The sequence below is a fragment of the Limulus polyphemus genome, unplaced genomic scaffold (genome assembly GCF_000517525.1).
Source record: "Limulus polyphemus unplaced genomic scaffold, Limulus_polyphemus-2.1.2 Scaffold8224, whole genome shotgun sequence".
Classification (NCBI taxonomy): Eukaryota; Metazoa; Arthropoda; class Merostomata; order Xiphosura; family Limulidae; genus Limulus; species Limulus polyphemus.
The window spans coordinates 1-8,315 of NW_013673834.1; the positions used below are offsets into that span (position 1 = coordinate 1).

Below are 8,315 nucleotides of genomic sequence, written 5' to 3' on the forward strand. Positions count from 1 at the left end.
GTCCACGAGCTGAGTTAAATCACATGATGCTATCAGTGTCCACAAGATGAGTTAAACCACATGATGCTATCAGTGTCCACAAGATGAGTTAAACCACATGATGCTATCAGTGTCCACGAGATGAGTTAAGTCACATGATGCTATCAGTGTCCACGAGATGAGTTATGTCACATGATACTATCAGTGTCCACGAGATGAGTTATGTCACATCATGCTATCAGTGTCCACGAGATGAGTTATGTCACATGATGCTATCAGTGTCCACGAGATGAGTTATGTCACATGATGCTATCAGTGTCCACGAGATGAGTTATGTCACATGATGCTGTCAGTGTCCACGAGATGATTTAAATCACATGATGCTATCAGTGTCCACGAGATGATTTAAATCACATGATGCTATCAGTGTCCACGAGATGAGTTATGTCACATTTCTTCCCTTAGCGCTTCCTCTTCAGTCATTACGTTTAAAAGAAATATTTTCAGTAGTTAGTGTGAAGTAATTACATGTACTTTTTTTATTATATTTCCCAGATCAAGTTGAAAGGTTTAACATTCTTGATCTACACTAGCTCTTTGACGTTACCGACGTTACCATGACAACTGAAACACCTTGCGTAAAGAGGAATTACGTTTTAATGACACATCAGGGATTGTAAATAAAAGTACAAAAATAAAGCTGTCTGTTCTAAAGAAAATGCGTGGGGCAATAACACCCTCGGTGTGCTACGGGTAGTTTGTGATCGCACGAGAAGCAACGTTATGTAGATGTTACAGAAATCAGGTTTAAAAACTATATTACAGTTTCTCCTCAAAATCTCGTACTCTGTAAACAGTCTCTGAAATTATGATCACATTATTTTTCCCCTTTAACACCTTTAGCACCAAACGTTTGTGACCGAATCACGTTTTGTTTGTTATGAATTTCGTGCAAAGCTACACGAGGGTTATCTGCGCTAGTCATCCAAAATTTAGCAGTGTAAGGACTAGAGGGAAGGCAGCTAGTCATCACCACCCACCGACAACTCTTGGGCTACTCTTTTACCAACGAATAGTGAGATCGACCGTCACATTATAACACCACCACGGCTGAAAGGGCGAGCATGTTTGGTGTGACGGGGAGTCGAACCCGTGACCCTCAGATTGCGAGTCGAGCGCTCCTACCACCTGGCCATGCCGGGCCATCACGTTTTGAATAAGTCATAATTTTATTACACACTGTAACGTACAGGTTACTAATCTTTGTTACTTAATACACGTACAAATGTTTCAATTCTGTAATTGGATTATTTTACTTCCAGGTAACAATCTACACAAACCATGGAATTGTTTTTGTTGTTTGGTTCCTCAATTGAACAATGTTACCCATTTATAACCTACTAAAATATATTTCACAAAAATGTGTTTTTGTGAAATATAGACGTATTTCAGTAAGACATTCAAATAAAATAAATTTCCACCGTATTTTAATAATCCGTGCAAAAGAGGGATTAAATATCTATTAAATGAGAAGCCACCTGTTAGCCTGAAATATAATTAAACAAAGACAAACCTCGTCTCTAACTAGAACGAAACGAAACACTACACCTTCTATTACTACGTAACTCACCGTTAAATAATATACTTCGTTCACAGATCTTTAGTCCAGAATATGCAGTAACTATACAGTTTGCTACAAAACTTCGGGCGTGGCCTGTTGGTTAATAACTTCGAGCCACGATATTCAACTTTCAGGTATGGGAGTGTTATTAGCGTGACAGTCAATCCCGCTACTTGATAAAGTATAGTTACATATGCACCGACTGCTGCTAGCTGGTTACTCTCCTTTTAACCTGCAGCCCTAAATTTGAAATGTCTGTGCCTGAAGCTTAAGGACCCCTGACCTCGCCGTCCCACGGTGGGTCAGCGGTAGGTTTACAAACGTAAAACGCTAAAATTCTGGGATCGTTGGGGTCCAGAGTGTATAAAGCTTTGCGTTAAAACAACTAACCTGACCGTTCGGCCCACGAATTGCATATGGTGTTTAGGTTAAAATATCAAATGCTAAGATCCTTTATTTCAGTTAGTTGTTGCTGTATTTGTTTAGTTCTCAGATATCGAAACTCGGTTTTCAGACTTACTACTGAGTCACATCGATCTACTCCCAGTTCTTATTTGACATTCGAAATGTCACCTTCAGCAAGAGCCTAGACAATGATGACAATACCCAAAAGGTTAAAGTATCATGGGTTTTATTTTATGGATGTTTTTTTTTTCTATCGCATAACCTCAATGATATTTATTGTTATTCTTGTGATTACTCATGTATCATAAGGAGAGAAAAAGACCATTTTCCTCAAGCTTCAGAATATTGATTAATTTTTCCAGCGGAAAGTTTACCATAAATCATTTCATTTGTTTAATAACTTCTTGAAAAGAAAAGTAGATATTTTTGTTAAGGAACATCTTCTAATACAATAACTTAAACCCACATTAAACCAGCACCAAGGAACGGTTTTATATCTGTACTAATTATTCCTTAATGTTAACTACCATTTAATAGTTTAAATATTTACAACGCCCTCTATAATCTTACACCTATCATCACTGTCGTCTCCACGACACGTGATCAATAACAGTCACTCTTTCAAATCTCATTCTGAACCTGATGATGACTTAAAGAGGTTGAAACGTTGCTTGTTTCGTGCTTTTCAAATAAAAGTTTCCTATACCCATATGTATACTTCAAGTGGGTTCCTCGTCATCATGAGAGATTCTTGTTACAATTTACTGCGCTTGCAAACTTCGACTGTGGGAGTCGCCATCTTTTTCATGACTGTCATTTTCGACTCTAACATGGAACAGGCGGCAAAATTTGAATTTTCCGCTAGAGCAAAAGGCTAATAAAACAGGAGATAGATTCCTACGCGAAGAGAAAGTGGCCTAACTGTCAATCACCAGAGGGCACCACAAACCTGAAAGTTAAATGTTGTAAATAATAAAGAAAAATTTAGGCAAAAAGAAAAGAAAAACCTCTGGTACAGTATAAAGACAGAAAAAAAAAGACAAGACAGTATCTACAATGCTCTTGTACATTCAGTAGGAGCCACTTAACGATGGCTTGAAGGTCAGGTCATTACTACTCTCCCGAGACTACACCAATTGGCGGCTACGAATATTATTAAGCTTTAGTGGCCCATCCTAAATAAGTTACTTCTAGGGATATTCTAATCCTAGTTAATCGTCAAAAGCGTGATGAAATCCTAGGTTTCAGATCTTGTAAATACGATGTGTAACAATTTTTCTGCCTTAAAACAAAAGGCAGATCCACTAAATACTAATGTTAATCTTGTGCCTATTATTTCCTTGTTTTTTTATTTACTTGTTGAATTTCGCACAAAACTACCCGCGCTACTCATCTCTAATTTAGCAGTGATGGACTAGAAGGAAGCAATTAGTCAACAACACCCACCGCCAACTGTTGGGCTACTCTTTACCAACGAAAAGTGGAATGATTGTCACATTATAACGCCCCATTGCTGAAAGAGCGATCATGTTCGGTGACGGGATTCGAACTTGCGATCTAACCACCAGGTGCTGCCATGCCTTATTTATTTAATACATCAGCGTTCTTGCTCATATGTAAATCATGTGTTTTTTAAGAAAATAATATAACAAAAACTACACTGTTACATTTTCAATAAAAGCATAATTCCAAAGGATGTATTTGACTGTCACTCTCATAACACATCCACGACCCTAGTTTTTAGGTAACGGGCCGTGAGCCATGGATCCTCCGGTACCCTAACCACTAGACTAAATTGGCCCCACATAAGCAGGATATGTATCAGTTGAAAGTTGAAGCTTGGATTAAGGGTACTTTCAGCTTAGGAAGGGGGAGGATACATTTTAAATACGTAAACAACAATGAGCCCTTTTAATTCTGAATATAAGTAAATTTCAATATACATTTACCAACAAGTCATACAATGATGCTGAAGAATCTGGTCTTACAGTTTTAAACTTGATTTATCAAATTGCAATTTCTGTTTTAGGAAAATTCGTCTTTAAAATTTACAGTGTGTATCGCAATAGTTTGTTAGTGAGCTCAAAATTTTCTCCCGTAGAAAAAAGAATCATTAAATCGTACAGCCGATCACTCAATATTACAGTATCCAAAACACTTGATATTTGCTATGCCTCCGCGTGTATCGGAACGCGATTTTCAATGTTTATAAGCCTCAGTTTTACCGCTGAGTCACCAAGGGGCATATCACAAAAATAATAAAAAAAGAACAATTAAACGAGGTGACGAATCTTTTTTCGGTCTTAGGTCGTCAGCAAAGTGTCGTAAAGGTTCTTAATAATAGATGTAAACGTTGATAGTTTAGAGGCAGTTCGTGAAAACTCAAAGTTTTAGAGATAACACCTTAATTTTTTTTTTACTGAAAACAGATGTGGGGGATTCGGGATGATTTTCTGGAGAACTCTGACAGCTAAAAATTAAATCTAAATATGCGTCTTAGAAATCACTTTATAGAAGTATACATAGAGAAATGAAATTCTTACTTATTTCAGACGCAGCTGTTTCCAGGTTTTAAGGGAATGTGAAAATGATGAAAGAAGAAGAAGCTAAAAGTCATAATTTTCTTCAGTTTAGCTATCAGCAACCGACACAGCTTTCAAGAACTCGTGCTGTGTCAACGTTGATGTGGGATCGGAAATGATGACTAAAGTATGAGTTGTCATAGCAACCACAGTAGCAATTGTTTAATGTGCGACACCAACCTGTTGATCTGGCTGCATGTAACTAAGACTCTCCTGGGAGAAGGAAGCTGTTGTTGTTATGGTTACCGAACCTATGCATTTTCATCTCATGCATCTTACGGTAACGTTAAGCAACATTAAGTACATCAAGCTTTTGAAATTCTCCCGTAGAAAAAAGAATAATTAAATCGTACAGCCAAACACTCAATATTACAGTATCCAAAACACTTGATATTATACCAGAAGAGAAGTAGTTTTCTTGGGATATTACAGTATCCAAAACACTTGGTATTATACCAGAAGAGAGGTAGTTTTCTTGGAATATTACAGTATCCAAAACACTTGGTATTATAACAGAAGAGAGGTAGTTTTCTTGGAATATTAAAGTATCCAAAACACTTGGTATTATACCAGAAGAGAAATAGTTTTCTTGGAATATTAAAGTATCCAAAACACTTGGTATTATACCAGAAGAGAGGTAGTTTTCTTGGGATAATACAGTATCCAAAACACTTGGTATTATAACAGAAGAGAGGTAGTTTTCTTGGAATATTACAGTATCCAAAACACTTGGTATTATACCAGAAGAGAGGTAGTTTTCTTGGAATATTACAGTATCCAAAACACTTGATATTATACCAGAAGAGAAGTAGTTTTCTTGGAATATTACAGTATCCAAAACACTTGATATTATACCAGAAGAGAGGTAGTTTTCTTGGAATACTACAGTATCCAAAACACTTGATATTATACCAGAAGAAAGGTAGTTTTCATGGAATATTACAGTATCCAAAACACTTGGCATTATAACAGAAGAGAGGTAGTTTTCTTGGAATATTACAGTATCCAAAACACTTGGTATTATACCAGAGGAAAGGTAGTTTTCTTGGAATATCTTATGAGATTATTTTCGGGGTAGAGGTAGGTTTTTAGAATGAATTTGTTTGTATGAAAACAAGTGTGCTAAGCATATTTTCTGCACAGACATACAATAGGAGTCCGTAGTTTTTTTAAACATATTTATGTCGAGAAACAAGTATCTTTTAAAAACATTTCGTGTTTACATGAGGGCAAAGGTCGTTTATTAAACATATATTAGGTTTTTCAGCAAGACATTTAAAAAATTTTATGCATTTATATCAGCATACAGGTTGTTGTTTTTACGTCTTCTTAACTGGACGGAAGTCGTTTCTAAACTTTTTAAATGTTTATAATAATAATAATTCACAGGTCAATACTGATCATATTTTATATGTTTATTGTAGGAAAAAAGTCTAATCTTCTCTAAAACATCTTTTGGGTCTATAAAACTGGTTCCAAGTCGCTTCTAATTTTATTTTTGACGCACCCGCTCAATGAGTGAAAAAGACGATATGAGGGCCTAGAAATGTGACATAAGGTTGTCAAATCCAAACCCTCCTATGTCACTCGCCAGGAGGGACATAATGGTATATGTTAGATTTGGTGACAGACGTCCAGGATTTCGCCAAATAATGGTTAAAGTATGTGTACGAAAACATACTTTGAACATATTTTACAAATTTATAACGGGAAAACCACATTAACATAGAAAATGCTTAGCAAACACAGCCAAATAATTATTTAATACAAAAAAAAAAAAAAAAACAGACCACGTAATTAATGCACTAAAGTGACAAGCATAAAAAATTACATTACTATAATAGTCTGTGTAACTTATGAAACATAAAAAATGGCATTAATATAACAGCCTGTGTAACTTATAAAACAACCTAAGACGTGTCTGAGAAACATTAACATGAAAGACATCAATGCGCCTATAATTTGTGGTAAACATAATCTAAACTTCAGATGTTCGTAAATTACTGTAAAAGGCTTAGAGTGTAGAACGCTTAAGCCTTGTTACACTTCCGACGAATGACGTGTTGTGACTCAGCTGGCCTGATTAACCTCGTTAATAGAGGGGTTCAAGAAACAAGGCACAGCTGAAACATTCTTGTATTTTCTTCTTACGGGGGACCCGTAATTGGATAAATGTAGTCTAAATTATTAGCAGTGGTATTGCTAACAATACAACAATCGTTTTAGGGTATGAAACAGGGCAAGTACTAAAGACAAAAAACTACCTAAAAACTGTGCCATATGTATCTAATCACTTGTAGTAGTTTAATAACTGGCAAGTTCAACCTGAACGAAACTTAAGGTATCAGCTAAACGATACGGTCAGAGACCTCTGGTTCAAACACAACCAGAACCGTTTAGAGCTTCTACGGACTACGGGGAAGAAGTGGTTTGCTCTCCTTACATCAATCTCTATCTCCAGTTTTACTTTTAATTAACAACTTATTTCATATATTTTACCTAGAAGCAATAAACACTTTCACACTTTTTACTTCGAAGTAACAAATATTTTCACACTTTTTACCTCGAAGTAACAAATCCTTTCACACCTTTACCTCTACGCAACAAACACTTCCATATCTTTTACCTCAAAGTAACAAATCCTTTCACACATTTTACCTCGAAGTAACAAATATTTTCACACATTTTACCTCGAAGTAACAAATATTTTCCCACCTTTTACCTCGAAGTAACAAATATTTTCACACCTTTTGCCTCGAAGTAACAAATATTTTCACATCTTTACCTCGAAGCAACAAATGTTTTCATACATTTTACCTCGAAGAATCAACAACGCATCCGAGACCCACTTTTCTAAATTTCACAAAAGCGATTGTAGTTAGTACAAAAACAACACTTCTTAAATTTGTAAATACGATTTTTTTGTGTGTTTAAGTGAAGAGCTACATAAGGGGGTATCTGCGCCAGTGCTACACAAGGGGGTATTTGCCCAGTGGTTGCTTGCTTCTCAAAAATATTATATTTTATATTCATGTTGATTCACACAGAAAAGTCAAAATTCACAAAAAAAATGAATATTTTTTGGCCGAGAGGCCGAGAATGTTTCTCGACCCACAAGTATTCTATAAGAGTGACAATGAAATGTTACTGTTGATCAGACCAGAGTATCACAAGAGTTGGTTCTGGGTGTTGTTGACAAGCTGCTTTACATCTAGTCATGCACTTTAAAATCAGGAATGACTAGCGCTAATAGTAGTCTTGCAGCTCTCCACTAAATTCTCAAACAAATAATTAGATGCTTACTTATCGAAATATTTCATTACAAATTGTAATCCTCCGTAAACGACACACACGTTTTATGAAACAACAACAACAGTTCTTATTGTCGTTATTCTACACCGTGCATGAATAAATATTGTAATGTTTCATCTGTGACGGCACTGTAGTCGGACTGGATCAATCTGGCTATGATGTTTACTGATGTTATCATTGTTCCTTCTACAGCACGAAAAGCACTCAATGTTTCCCACCGTAGTTAAAAGCACTTTAAAATCAGCTGATATGTTCGAGTACATTTATTTTTTTCTTAGACGAAAACAAGACTGAATAGTAATATGTTGTAATGCTAGAATTGGTTGTTACTATTACAAACGAGTCATATCTTTGTAGCTTAAGAAAGCCAGAATTTTTCATTTACCATTTCAATCAATGAAACAAACAAAAAAGGG

General features: G+C 35.8%; 1 long non-coding RNA gene across 1 annotated transcript in view; it reads right to left on the reverse strand.

Annotated features, from left to right (window-relative positions):
* Positions 1-1,809: 1,809 nt before the first annotated feature.
* Positions 1,810-8,315, reverse strand: part of LOC111083113 — a 24,130-nt gene continuing 17,624 nt past the window's right edge. Inside the window, exons 2-5 of the long non-coding RNA XR_002608806.1 lie at positions 7,398-7,404; positions 6,900-6,912; positions 3,571-3,576; positions 1,810-1,821 (exon numbers count right to left, since the gene is read on the reverse strand). This is a non-coding gene — a long non-coding RNA (uncharacterized LOC111083113). The remainder of the gene's footprint in view (positions 1,822-3,570; positions 3,577-6,899; positions 6,913-7,397; positions 7,405-8,315) is intronic.